Below are 15,611 nucleotides of genomic sequence, written 5' to 3' on the forward strand. Positions count from 1 at the left end.
AGAAGAGTAGATGGTGTGCAGAAAGCAGGATATTGAAACTGCTTGGTATGTAGAAGTAGATAGAGAAGAACAAAGAAGTACTAAGCTGTTCTAGCTGCAAGGCCAGCTGGACAGGCAAGTATCAATCACAAAGATACTTTTAAGATAATAGTACAAGTCACATAGCAACCACTCATGAGCTCGGCTTTTGCAATATGTACGACCTAATTAACAAACATCTATAAACTGTGTAATCTGTCACAATAAACTGAGACTTGATGATCATGATAGCATGAGTCTTGTCTACCGCGCCACCCTCCAACAATCTCTGTTTTGTCTCATTGACCTTGTGAGGTCACACAGCTGTCTATGATGTCACTCAGACATCTCCTTGATGTCATACATCCTCCTCTGATGTCACAATGACATCTCTATGATGTCACACAGACACCTCTGTGACGTCACACTTAGGTGGCTGTGACGTCACACAGACCCTGTGGGGTCACAAAGCTTTTTGTGATGTCACAAAGACATCTCTGTGATGTCACTCAGACACCTCTGTGATGTCACAGAGACCCTTTGAAGTCACACAGCTTTTTCTGATGACACAAAGATATCTCTGTGACGTCACACCGCTCTCTGTGATGCCGCACTGACAACACTGTGATGTCACACAATTCTATTTGATGTCACACTGACTCCTCTATGGTTGCACAGATCCTCCTTTGATGTTACAATGACATCTCTCTGATGCCACACTGACACATCTGTGACGTCACACAGCTCACAGTGATATCACATGGACATCTCTGTGATGTCGCACAGCCCTTCATGATGTCACATTGACATTTCTGTGAGGTCACAGGGCTTTTAGTGATGTCACACAGACATCTCTGTGATGGCACAGAACTTCCTGTGATGTCCCAGAGCTATCTCTCTGACGTCACACTGACATCTCTGTGAGGTCACATTGACCTGGTGAGGTCACACAGCTGTCTATGATGTCACACGGACATCTCTGTGATGCCACACAACCTCCTCTTGACATCACAGTGACATCTCTATGATGTCACACTGACACCTCTGTGACGTCACACTTAGATGGCTGTGATGTCGCACAGACCCTCTGAGGTCACAAATCTTTTTGTGATGTCACAATGACATCTCTGTGATGTCACTCAGACACCTCTGTTATGTCACAGTGACCCTGTGAGGTTACACATCTTTTTGAGATGCCACACTGACATCTCTGTGATGTCACACAGCTCTCTGAGATGTCACATGGACATCCCTGTGATGTTGCACCAATATCTGTGAAGTCACACAGCCTCCTCCTCTGATCTCACAATTACATCTCTATGATGTCGCACTGATGCCTCCAGAACGTCACACAGCTCTCTGTGATATCACATCGATTTCCCTGTGATGGTTCACAGCTCTCTGTGATGTCACACTGACTTCTCTGTGAAGTCACACAGCCTCCTCCTCTGATCTCACAATTACATCTCTATGATGTCACACGGATGCCTCCATAACGTCACACAGCTCCCTGTGATACCACATGGACGTCTCTGGGATGTCACACAGCTCTCTGTGATGTCACACTGAAATCTCTGTGAAAGCACTCAGCTTTTAGGAATGTCGCACCTATATCTTTGTGATGTCACCAATAAACTTCTGCGATGTTACACAACTTCCTGTGATGTCACAGAGATATCTCTGTGACGTCACACTGACATCTCTTGAAGAGAGCTTGACCGAGGAATGGTTGTACAACAGGGGACATGATGCTGTAAAATTAATCCAACTAGGGAGGGCTACGCGACTGCTGAAAAGTTTGCATGACCCTGAAGAGTAGATGGTGTGCAGAAAGCAGGATATTGAAACTGCTTGGTATGTAGAAGTAGATAGAGAAGAACAAAGAAGTACTAAGCTGTTCTAGCTGCAAGGCCAGCTGGACAGGCAAGTATCAATCACAAAGATACTTTTAAGATAATAGTACAAGTCACATAGCAACCAATCATGAGCTCGGCTTTTGCAATATGTACGACCTAATTAACAAACATCTATAAACTGTGTAATCTGTCACAATAAACTGAGACTTGATGATCATGATAGCATGAGTCTTGTCTCCCGCGGCACCCTCCAACAATCTCTGTTTTGTCTCATTGACCTTGTGAGGTCACACAGCTGTCTATGATGTCACTCAGACATCTCCTTGATGTCATACATCCTCCTCTGATGTCACAATGACATCTCTATGATGTCACACAGACACCTCTGTGACGTCACACTTAGATGGCTGTGATGTCGCACAGACCCTGTGGGGTCACAAAGCTTTTTGTGATGTCACAAAGACATCTCTGTGATGTCACTCAGACACCTCTGTGATGTTACAGAGACCCTTCGAAGTCACACAGCTTTTTCTGATGACACAAAGATATCTCTGTGACGTCACACCGCTCTCTGTGATGCCGCACTGACAACACTGTGATGTCACACAATTCTATTTGATGTCACACTGACTCCTCTATGGTTGCACAGATCCTCCTTTGATGTTACAATGACATCTCTCTGATGCCACACTGACACATCTGTGACGTCACACAGCTCACAGTGATATCACATGGACATCTCTGTGATGTCGCACAGCCCTTCATGATGTCACATTGACATTTCTGTGAGGTCACAGGGCTTTTTGTGATGTCACACAGACATCTCTGCGATGTCACAGAACTTCCTGTGATGTCCCAGAGCTATCTCTCTGACGTCACACTGACATCTCTGTGAGGTCACATTGACCTGGTGAGGTCACACAGCTGTCTATGATGTCACACGGACATCTCTGTGATGCCACACAACCTCCTCTGACATCACAGTGACATCTCTATGATGTCACACTGACACCTCTGTGACGTCACACTTAGATGGCTGTGATGTCGCACAGACCCTGTGGGGTCACAAAGCTTTTTGTGATGTCACAAAGACATCTCTGTGATGTCACTCAGACACCTCTGTGATGTCACAGAGACCCTGTGACGTTACACATCTTTTTGAGATGCCACACTGACATCTCTGTGATGTCACACAGCTCTCTGAGATGTCACATGGACATCCCTGTGATGTTGCACCAAGATCTGTGAAGTCACACAGCCTCCTCCTCTGATCTCACAATTACATCTCTATGATGTCGCACTGATGCCTCCAGAACGTCACACAGCTCTCTGTGATATCACATGGACTTCCCTTTGATGGTTCACAGCTCTCTGTGATGTCACACTGACTTCTCTGTAAAGTCACACAGCCTCCTCCTCTGATCTCACAATTATATCTCTATGATGTCACACGGATGCCTCCATAACGTCACACAGCTCCCTGTGATACCACATGGACGTCTCTGGGATGTCACACAGCTCTCTGTGATGTCATACTGAAATCTCTGTGAAAGCACTCAGCTTTTAGGAATGTCACACCTATATCTTTGTGATGTCACCAATAAACTTCTGCGATGTTACACAACTTCCTGTGATGTCACAGAGATATCTCTGTGACGTCACACTGACATCTCTTGAAGAGAGCTTGACCGAGGAATGGTTGTACAACAGGGGACATGATGCTGTAAAATTAATCCAACTAGGGAGGGCTACGTGACTGCTGCAAAGTTCGCATGACCCTGAAGAGTAGATGGTGTGCAGAAAGCAGGATATTGAAACTGCTTGGTATGTAGAAGTAGATAGAGAAGAACAAAGAAGTACTAAGCTGTTCTAGCTGCAAGGCCAGCTGGACAGGCAAGTATCATTCACAAAGATACTTTTAAGATAATAGTACAAGTCACATAGCAACCAATCATGAGCTCGGCTTTTGCAATATGTATCACCTAATTAACAAACATCTATAAACTGTGTAATCTGTCACAATAAACTGAGACTTGATGATCATGATAGCATGAGTCTTGTCTCCCGCGCCAGCCTCCAACAATCTCTGTTTTGTCTCATTGACCTTGTGAGGTCACACAGCTGTCTATGATGTCACTCAGACATCTCCTTGATGTCATACATCCTCCTCTGATGTCACAATGACATCTCTATGATGTCACACAGACACCTCTGTGACGTCACACTTCGATGGCTGTGATGTCGCACAGACCCTGTGGGGTCACAAAGCTTTTTGTGATGTCACTCAGACATCTCTGTGATGTCACTCAGACACCTCTGTGATGTTACAGAGACCCTTTAAAGTCACACAGCTTTTTCTGATGACACAAAGATATCTCTGTGACGTCACACCGCCCTCTGTGATGCCGCACTGACAACACTGTGATGTCACATAATTCTATTTTATGTCACACTGACTCCTCTATGGTTGCACAGATCCTCCTTTGATGTTACAATGACATCTCTCTGATGCCACACTGACACATCTGTGATGTCACACAGCTCACAGTGATATCACATGGACATCTCTGTGATGTCGCACAGCCCTTCATGATGTCACATTGACATTTCTGTGAGGTCACAGGGCTTTTAGTGATGTCACACAGACATCTCTGTGATGTCACAGAACTTCCTGTGATGTCACAGAGCTATCTCTCTGACATCACACTGACATCTCTGTGAGGTCACATTGACCTTGTGAGGTCACACAGCTGTCTATGATGTCACACGGACATCTCTGTGATGCCACACAACCTCCTCTGACATCACAGTGACATCTCTATGATGTCACACTGACACCTCTGTGACGTCACACTTAGATGGCTGTGATGTCGCACAGACCCTGTGGGGTCACAAAGCTTTTTGTGATGTCACAATGACATCTCTGTGATGTCACTCAGACACCTCTGTGATGTCACAGTGACACTGTGAGGTTACACATCTTTTTGAGATGCCACACTGACATCTCTGTGATGTCACACAGCTCTCTGAGATGTCACATGGACATCCCTGTGATGTTGCACCAATATCTGTGAAGTCACACAGCCTCCTCCTCTGATCTCACAATTACATCTCTATGATGTCGCACTGATGCCTCCAGAACGTCACACAGCTCTCTGTGATATCACATCGATTTCCCTGTGATGGTTCACAGCTCTCTGTGATGTCACACTGACTTCTCTGTGAAGTCACACAGCCTCCTCCTCTGATCTCACAATTACATCTCTATGATGTCACACGGATGCCTCCATAACGTCACACAGCTCCCTGTGATACCACATGGACGTCTCTGGGATGTCACACAGCTCTCTGTGATGTCACACTGAAATCTCTGTGAAAGCACTCAGCTTTTAGGAATGTCGCACCTATATCTTTGTGATGTCACCAATAAACTTCTGCGATGTTACACAACTTCCTGTGATGTCACAGAGATATCTCTGTGACGTCACACTGACATCTCTTGAAGAGAGCTTGACCGAGGAATGGTTGTACAACAGGGGACATGATGCTGTAAAATTAATCCAACTAGGGAGGGCTACGTGACTGCTGCAAAGTTCGCATGACCCTGAAGAGTAGATGGTGTGCAGAAAGCAGGATATTGAAACTGCTTGGTATGTAGAAGTAGATAGAGAAGAACAAAGAAGTACTAAGCTGTTCTAGCTGCAAGGCCAGCTGGACAGGCAAGTATCATTCACAAAGATACTTTTAAGATAATAGTACAAGTCACATAGCAACCAATCATGAGCTCGGCTTTTGCAATATGTATCACCTAATTAACAAACATCTATAAACTGTGTAATCTGTCACAATAAACTGAGACTTGATGATCATGATAGCATGAGTCTTGTCTCCCGCGCCAGCCTCCAACAATCTCTGTTTTGTCTCATTGACCTTGTGAGGTCACACAGCTGTCTATGATGTCACTCAGACATCTCCTTGATGTCATACATCCTCCTCTGATGTCACAATGACATCTCTATGATGTCACACAGACACCTCTGTGACGTCACACTTCGATGGCTGTGATGTCGCACAGACCCTGTGGGGTCACAAAGCTTTTTGTGATGTCACAAAGACATCTCTGTGATGTCACTCAGACACCTCTGTGATGTTACAGAGACCCTTTAAAGTCACACAGCTTTTTCTGATGACACAAAGATATCTCTGTGACGTCACACCGCTCTCTGTGATGCCGCACTGACAACACTGTGATGTCACACAATTCTATTTGATGTCACACTGACTCCTCTATGGTTGCACAGATCCTCCTTTGATGTTACAATGACATCTCTCTGATGCCACACTGACACATCTGTGACGTCACACAGCTCACAGTGATATCACATGGACATCTCTGTGATGTCGCACAGCCCTTCATGATGTCACATTGACATTTCTGTGAGGTCACAGGGCTTTTAGTGATGTCACACAGACATCTCTGTGATGTCACAGAACTTCCTGTGATGTCCCAGAGCTATCTCTCTGACGTCACACTGACATCTCTGTGAGGTCACATTGACCTGGTGAGGTCACACAGCTGTCTATGATGTCACACGGACATCTCTGTGATGCCACACAACCTCCTCTGACATCACAGTGACATCTCTATGATGTCACACTGACACCTCTGTGACGTCACACTTAGATGGCTGTGATGTCGCACAGACCCTCTGAGGTCACAAATCTTTTTGTGATGTCACAATGACATCTCTGTGATGTCACTCAGACACCTCTGTGATGTTACAGAGACCCTTTAAAGTCACACAGCTTTTTCTGATGACACAAAGATATCTCTGTGACGTCACACCGCCCTCTGTGATGCCGCACTGACAACACTGTGATGTCACATAATTCTATTTTATGTCACACTGACTCCTCTATGGTTGCACAGATCCTCCTTTGATGTTACAATGACATCTCTCTGATGCCACACTGACACATCTGTGATGTCACACAGCTCACAGTGATATCACATGGACATCTCTGTGATGTCGCACAGCCCTTCATGATGTCACATTGACATTTCTGTGAGGTCACAGGGCTTTTAGTGATGTCACACAGACATCTCTGTGATGTCACAGAACTTCCTGTGATGTCACAGAGCTATCTCTCTGACATCACACTGACATCTCTGTGAGGTCACATTGACCTTGTGAGGTCACACAGCTGTCTATGATGTCACACGGACATCTCTGTGATGCCACACAACCTCCTCTGACATCACAGTGACATCTCTATGATGTCACACTGACACCTCTGTGACGTCACACTTAGATGGCTGTGATGTCGCACAGACCCTGTGGGGTCACAAAGCTTTTTGTGATGTCACAATGACATCTCTGTGATGTCACTCAGACACCTCTGTGATGTCACAGTGACACTGTGAGGTTACACATCTTTTTGAGATGCCACACTGACATCTCTGTGATGTCACACAGCTCTCTGAGATGTCACATGGACATCCCTGTGATGTTGCACCAATATCTGTGAAGTCACACAGCCTCCTCCTCTGATCTCACAATTACATCTCTATGATGTCGCACTGATGCCTCCAGAACGTCACACAGCTCTCTGTGATATCACATCGATTTCCCTGTGATGGTTCACAGCTCTCTGTGATGTCACACTGACTTCTCTGTGAAGTCACACAGCCTCCTCCTCTGATCTCACAATTACATCTCTATGATGTCACACGGATGCCTCCATAACGTCACACAGCTCCCTGTGATACCACATGGACGTCTCTGGGATGTCACACAGCTCTCTGTGATGTCACACTGAAATCTCTGTGAAAGCACTCAGCTTTTAGGAATGTCGCACCTATATCTTTGTGATGTCACCAATAAACTTCTGCGATGTTACACAACTTCCTGTGATGTCACAGAGATATCTCTGTGACGTCACACTGACATCTCTTGAAGAGAGCTTGACCGAGGAATGGTTGTACAACAGGGGACATGATGCTGTAAAATTAATCCAACTAGGGAGGGCTACGTGACTGCTGCAAAGTTCGCATGACCCTGAAGAGTAGATGGTGTGCAGAAAGCAGGATATTGAAACTGCTTGGTATGTAGAAGTAGATAGAGAAGAACAAAGAAGTACTAAGCTGTTCTAGCTGCAAGGCCAGCTGGACAGGCAAGTATCATTCACAAAGATACTTTTAAGATAATAGTACAAGTCACATAGCAACCAATCATGAGCTCGGCTTTTGCAATATGTATCACCTAATTAACAAACATCTATAAACTGTGTAATCTGTCACAATAAACTGAGACTTGATGATCATGATAGCATGAGTCTTGTCTCCCGCGCCAGCCTCCAACAATCTCTGTTTTGTCTCATTGACCTTGTGAGGTCACACAGCTGTCTATGATGTCACTCAGACATCTCCTTGATGTCATACATCCTCCTCTGATGTCACAATGACATCTCTATGATGTCACACAGACACCTCTGTGACGTCACACTTCGATGGCTGTGATGTCGCACAGACCCTGTGGGGTCACAAAGCTTTTTGTGATGTCACAAAGACATCTCTGTGATGTCACTCAGACACCTCTGTGATGTTACAGAGACCCTTTAAAGTCACACAGCTTTTTCTGATGACACAAAGATATCTCTGTGACGTCACACCGCTCTCTGTGATGCCGCACTGACAACACTGTGATGTCACACAATTCTATTTGATGTCACACTGACTCCTCTATGGTTGCACAGATCCTCCTTTGATGTTACAATGACATCTCTCTGATGCCACACTGACACATCTGTGACGTCACACAGCTCACAGTGATATCACATGGACATCTCTGTGATGTCGCACAGCCCTTCATGATGTCACATTGACATTTCTGTGAGGTCACAGGGCTTTTAGTGATGTCACACAGACATCTCTGTGATGTCACAGAACTTCCTGTGATGTCCCAGAGCTATCTCTCTGATGTCACACTGACATCTCTGTGAGGTCACATTGACCTGGTGAGGTCACACAGCTGTCTATGATGTCACACGGACATCTCTGTGATGCCACACAACCTCCTCTGACATCACAGTGACATCTCTATGATGTCACACTGACACCTCTGTGACGTCACACTTAGATGGCTGTGATGTCGCACAGACCCTCTGAGGTCACAAATCTTTTTGTGATGTCACAATGACATCTCTGTGATGTCACTCAGACACCTCTGTTATGTCACAGTGACCCTGTGAGGTTACACATCTTTTTGAGATGCCACACTGACATCTCTGTGATGTCACACAGCTCTCTGAGATGTCACATGGACATCCCTGTGATGTTGCACCAATATCTGTGAAGTCACACAGCCTCCTCCTCTGATCTCACAATTACATCTCTATGATGTCGCACTGATGCCTCCAGAACGTCACACAGCTCTCTGTGATATCACATGGACTTCCCTGTGATGGTTCACAGCTCTCTGTGATGTCACACTGACTTCTCTGTGAAGTCACACAGCCTCCTCCTCTGATCTCACAATTACATCTCTATGATGTCACACGGATGCCTCCATAACGTCACACAGCTCCCTGTGATACCACATGGACGTCTCTGGGATGTCACACAGCTCTCTGTGATGTCACACTGAAATCTCTGTGAAAGCACTCAGCTTTTAGGAATGTCGCACCTATATCTTTGTGATGTCACCAATAAACTTCTGCGATGTTACACAACTTCCTGTGATGTCACAGAGATATCTCTGTGACGTCACACTGACATCTCTTGAAGAGAGCTTGACAGAGGAATGGTTGTACAACAGGGGATATGATGCTGTAAAATTAGTCCAACTAGGGAGGGCTACGTGACTGCTGCAAAGTTCGCATGACCCTGAAGAGTAGATGGTGTGCAGAAAGCAGGATATTGAAACTGCTTGGTATGTAGAAGTAGATAGAGAAGAACAAAGAAGTACTAAGCTGTTCTAGCTGCAAGGCCAGCTGGACAGGCAAGTATCAATCACAAAGATACTTTTAAGATAATAGTACAAGTCACATAGCAACCACTCATGAGCTCGGCTTTTGCAATATGTACGACCTAATTAACAAACATCTATAAACTGTGTAATCTGTCACAATAAACTGAGACTTGATGATCATGATAGCATGAGTCTTGTCTACCGCGCCACCCTCCAACAATCTCTGTTTTGTCTCATTGACCTTGTGAGGTCACACAGCTGTCTATGATGTCACTCAGACATCTCCTTGATGTCATACATCCTCCTCTGATGTCACAATGACATCTCTATGATGTCACACAGACACCTCTGTGACGTCACACTTAGGTGGCTGTGACGTCGCACAGACCCTGTGGGGTCACAAAGCTTTTTGTGATGTCACAAAGACATCTCTGTGATGTCACTCAGACACCTCTGTGATGTCACAGAGACCCTTTGAAGTCACACAGCTTTTTCTGATGACACAAAGATATCTCTGTGACGTCACACCGCTCTCTGTGATGCCGCACTGACAACACTGTGATGTCACACAATTCTATTTGATGTCACACTGACTCCTCTATGGTTGCACAGATCCTCCTTTGATGTTACAATGACATCTCTCTGATGCCACACTGACACATCTGTGACGTCACACAGCTCACAGTGATATCACATGGACATCTCTGTGATGTCGCACAGCCCTTCATGATGTCACATTGACATTTCTGTGAGGTCACAGGGCTTTTTGTGATGTCACACAGACATCTCTGTGATGTCACAGAACTTCCTGTGATGTCCCAGAGCTATCTCTCTGACATCACACTGACATCTCTGTGAGGTCACATTGACCTTGTGAGGTCACACAGCTGTCTATGATGTCACACGGACATCTCTGTGATGCCACACAACCTCCTCTGACATCACAGTGACATCTCTATGATGTCACACTGACACCTCTGTGACGTCACACTTAGATGGCTGTGATGTCGCACAGACCCTGTGGGGTCACAAAGCTTTTTGTGATGTCACAAAGACATCTCTGTGATGTCACTCAGACACCTCTGTGATGTCACAGAGACCCTGTGACGTTACACATCTTTTTGAGATGCCACACTGACATCTCTGTGATGTCACACAGCTCTCTGAGATGTCACATGGACATCCCTGTGATGTTGCACCAAGATCTGTGAAGTCACACAGCCTCCTCCTCTGATCTCACAATTACATCTCTATGATGTCGCACTGATGCCTCCAGAACGTCACACAGCTCTCTGTGATATCACATGGACTTCCCTTTGATGGTTCACAGCTCTCTGTGATGTCACACTGACTTCTCTGTAAAGTCACACAGCCTCCTCCTCTGATCTCACAATTATATCTCTATGATGTCACACGGATGCCTCCATAACGTCACACAGCTCCCTGTGATACCACATGGACGTCTCTGGGATGTCACACAGCTCTCTGTGATGTCATACTGAAATCTCTGTGAAAGCACTCAGCTTTTAGGAATGTCACACCTATATCTTTGTGATGTCACCAATAAACTTCTGCGATGTTACACAACTTCCTGTGATGTCACAGAGATATCTCTGTGACGTCACACTGACATCTCTTGAAGAGAGCTTGACCGAGGAATGGTTGTACAACAGGGGACATGATGCTGTAAAATTAATCCAACTAGGGAGGGCTACGTGACTGCTGCAAAGTTCGCATGACCCTGAAGAGTAGATGGTGTGCAGAAAGCAGGATATTGAAACTGCTTGGTATGTAGAAGTAGATAGAGAAGAACAAAGAAGTACTAAGCTGTTCTAGCTGCAAGGCCAGCTGGACAGGCAAGTATCATTCACAAAGATACTTTTAAGATAATAGTACAAGTCACATAGCAACCAATCATGAGCTCGGCTTTTGCAATATGTATCACCTAATTAACAAACATCTATAAACTGTGTAATCTGTCACAATAAACTGAGACTTGATGATCATGATAGCATGAGTCTTGTCTCCCGCGCCAGCCTCCAACAATCTCTGTTTTGTCTCATTGACCTTGTGAGGTCACACAGCTGTCTATGATGTCACTCAGACATCTCCTTGATGTCATACATCCTCCTCTGATGTCACAATGACATCTCTATGATGTCACACAGACACCTCTGTGACGTCACACTTCGATGGCTGTGATGTCGCACAGACCCTGTGGGGTCACAAAGCTTTTTGTGATGTCACAAAGACATCTCTGTGATGTCACTCAGACACCTCTGTGATGTTACAGAGACCCTTTAAAGTCACACAGCTTTTTCTGATGACACAAAGATATCTCTGTGACGTCACACCGCCCTCTGTGATGCCGCACTGACAACACTGTGATGTCACATAATTCTATTTTATGTCACACTGACTCCTCTATGGTTGCACAGATCCTCCTTTGATGTTACAATGACATCTCTCTGATGCCACACTGACACATCTGTGACGTCACACAGCTCACAGTGATATCACATGGACATCTCTGTGATGTCGCACAGCCCTTCATGATGTCACATTGACATTTCTGTGAGGTCACAGGGCTTTTAGTGATGTCACACAGACATCTCTGTGATGTCACAGAACTTCCTGTGATGTCACAGAGCTATCTCTCTGACATCACACTGACATCTCTGTGAGGTCACATTGACCTTGTGAGGTCACACAGCTGTCTATGATGTCACACGGACATCTCTGTGATGCCACACAACCTCCTCTGACATCACAGTGACATCTCTATGATGTCACACTGACACCTCTGTGACGTCACACTTAGATGGCTGTGATGTCGCACAGACCCTGTGGGGTCACAAAGCTTTTTGTGATGTCACAAAGACATCTCTGTGATGTCACTCAGACACCTCTGTGATGTCACAGAGACCCTGTGACGTTACACATCTTTTTGAGATACCACACTGACATCTCTGTGATGTCACACAGCTCTCTGAGATGTCACATGGACATCCCTGTGATGTTGCACCAAGATCTGTGAAGTCACACAGCCTCCTCCTCTGATCTCACAATTACATCTCTATGATGTCGCACTGATGCCTCCAGAACGTCACACAGCTCTCTGTGATATCACATGGACTTCCCTTTGATGGTTCACAGCTCTCTGTGATGTCACACTGACTTCTCTGTAAAGTCACACAGCCTCCTCCTCTGATCTCACAATTATATCTCTATGATGTCACACGGATGCCTCCATAACGTCACACAGCTCCCTGTGATACCACATGGACGTCTCTGGGATGTCACACAGCTCTCTGTGATGTCATACTGAAATCTCTGTGAAAGCACTCAGCTTTTAGGAATGTCACACCTATATCTTTGTGATGTCACCAATAAACTTCTGCGATGTTACACAACTTCCTGTGATGTCACAGAGATATCTCTGTGACGTCACACTGACATCTCTTGAAGAGAGCTTGACCGAGGAATGGTTGTACAACAGGGGACATGATGCTGTAAAATTAATCCAACTAGGGAGGGCTACGTGACTGCTGCAAAGTTCGCATGACCCTGAAGAGTAGATGGTGTGCAGAAAGCAGGATATTGAAACTGCTTGGTATGTAGAAGTAGATAGAGAAGAACAAAGAAGTACTAAGCTGTTCTAGCTGCAAGGCCAGCTGGACAGGCAAGTATCATTCACAAAGATACTTTTAAGATAATAGTACAAGTCACATAGCAACCAATCATGAGCTCGGCTTTTGCAATATGTATCACCTAATTAACAAACATCTATAAACTGTGTAATCTGTCACAATAAACTGAGACTTGATGATCATGATAGCATGAGTCTTGTCTCCCGCGCCAGCCTCCAACAATCTCTGTTTTGTCTCATTGACCTTGTGAGGTCACACAGCTGTCTATGATGTCACTCAGACATCTCCTTGATGTCATACATCCTCCTCTGATGTCACAATGACATCTCTATGATGTCACACAGACACCTCTGTGACGTCACACTTCGATGGCTGTGATGTCGCACAGACCCTGTGGGGTCACAAAGCTTTTTGTGATGTCACTCAGACATCTCTGTGATGTCACTCAGACACCTCTGTGATGTTACAGAGACCCTTTAAAGTCACACAGCTTTTTCTGATGACACAAAGATATCTCTGTGACGTCACACCGCCCTCTGTGATGCCGCACTGACAACACTGTGATGTCACATAATTCTATTTTATGTCACACTGACTCCTCTATGGTTGCACAGATCCTCCTTTGATGTTACAATGACATCTCTCTGATGCCACACTGACACATCTGTGATGTCACACAGCTCACAGTGATATCACATGGACATCTCTGTGATGTCGCACAGCCCTTCATGATGTCACATTGACATTTCTGTGAGGTCACAGGGCTTTTAGTGATGTCACACAGACATCTCTGTGATGTCACAGAACTTCCTGTGATGTCACAGAGCTATCTCTCTGACATCACACTGACATCTCTGTGAGGTCACATTGACCTTGTGAGGTCACACAGCTGTCTATGATGTCACACGGACATCTCTGTGATGCCACACAACCTCCTCTGACATCACAGTGACATCTCTATGATGTCACACTGACACCTCTGTGACGTCACACTTAGATGGCTGTGATGTCGCACAGACCCTGTGGGGTCACAAAGCTTTTTGTGATGTCACAATGACATCTCTGTGATGTCACTCAGACACCTCTGTGATGTCACAGTGACACTGTGAGGTTACACATCTTTTTGAGATGCCACACTGACATCTCTGTGATGTCACACAGCTCTCTGAGATGTCACATGGACATCCCTGTGATGTTGCACCAATATCTGTGAAGTCACACAGCCTCCTCCTCTGATCTCACAATTACATCTCTATGATGTCGCACTGATGCCTCCAGAACGTCACACAGCTCTCTGTGATATCACATGGACTTCCCTTTGATGGTTCACAGCTCTCTGTGATGTCACACTGACTTCTCTGTGAAGTCACACAGCCTCCTCCTCTGATCTCACAATTACATCTCTATGATGTCACACGGATGCCTCCATAACGTCACACAGCTCCCTGTGATACCACATGGACGTCTCTGGGATGTCACACAGCTCTCTGTGATGTCACACTGAAATCTCTGTGAAAGCACTCAGCTTTTAGGAATGTCGCACCTATATCTTTGTGATGTCACCAATAAACTTCTGCGATGTTACACAACTTCCTGTGATGTCACAGAGATATCTCTGTGACGTCACACTGACATCTCTTGAAGAGAGCTTGACCGAGGAATGGTTGTACAACAGGGGACATGATGCTGTAAAATTAATCCAACTAGGGAGGGCTACGTGACTGCTGCAAAGTTCGCATGACCCTGAAGAGTAGATGGTGTGCAGAAAGCAGGATATTGAAACTGCTTGGTATGTAGAAGTAGATAGAGAAGAACAAAGAAGTACTAAGCTGTTCTAGCTGCAAGGCCAGCTGGACAGGCAAGTATCATTCACAAAGATACTTTTAAGATAATAGTACAAGTCACATAGCAACCAATCATGAGCTCGGCTTTTGCAATATGTATCACCTAATTAACAAACATCTATAAACTGTGTAATCTGTCACAATAAACTGAGACTTGATGATCATGATAGCATGAGTCTTGTCTCCCGCGCCAGCCTCCAACAATCTCTGTTTTGTCTCATTGACCTTGTGAGGTCACACAGCTGTCTATGATGTCACTCAGACATCTCCTTG

This window comes from Lonchura striata, chromosome 35, assembly GCF_046129695.1.
Source record: "Lonchura striata isolate bLonStr1 chromosome 35, bLonStr1.mat, whole genome shotgun sequence".
Lineage (NCBI taxonomy): Eukaryota > Metazoa > Chordata > Aves > Passeriformes > Estrildidae > Lonchura > Lonchura striata.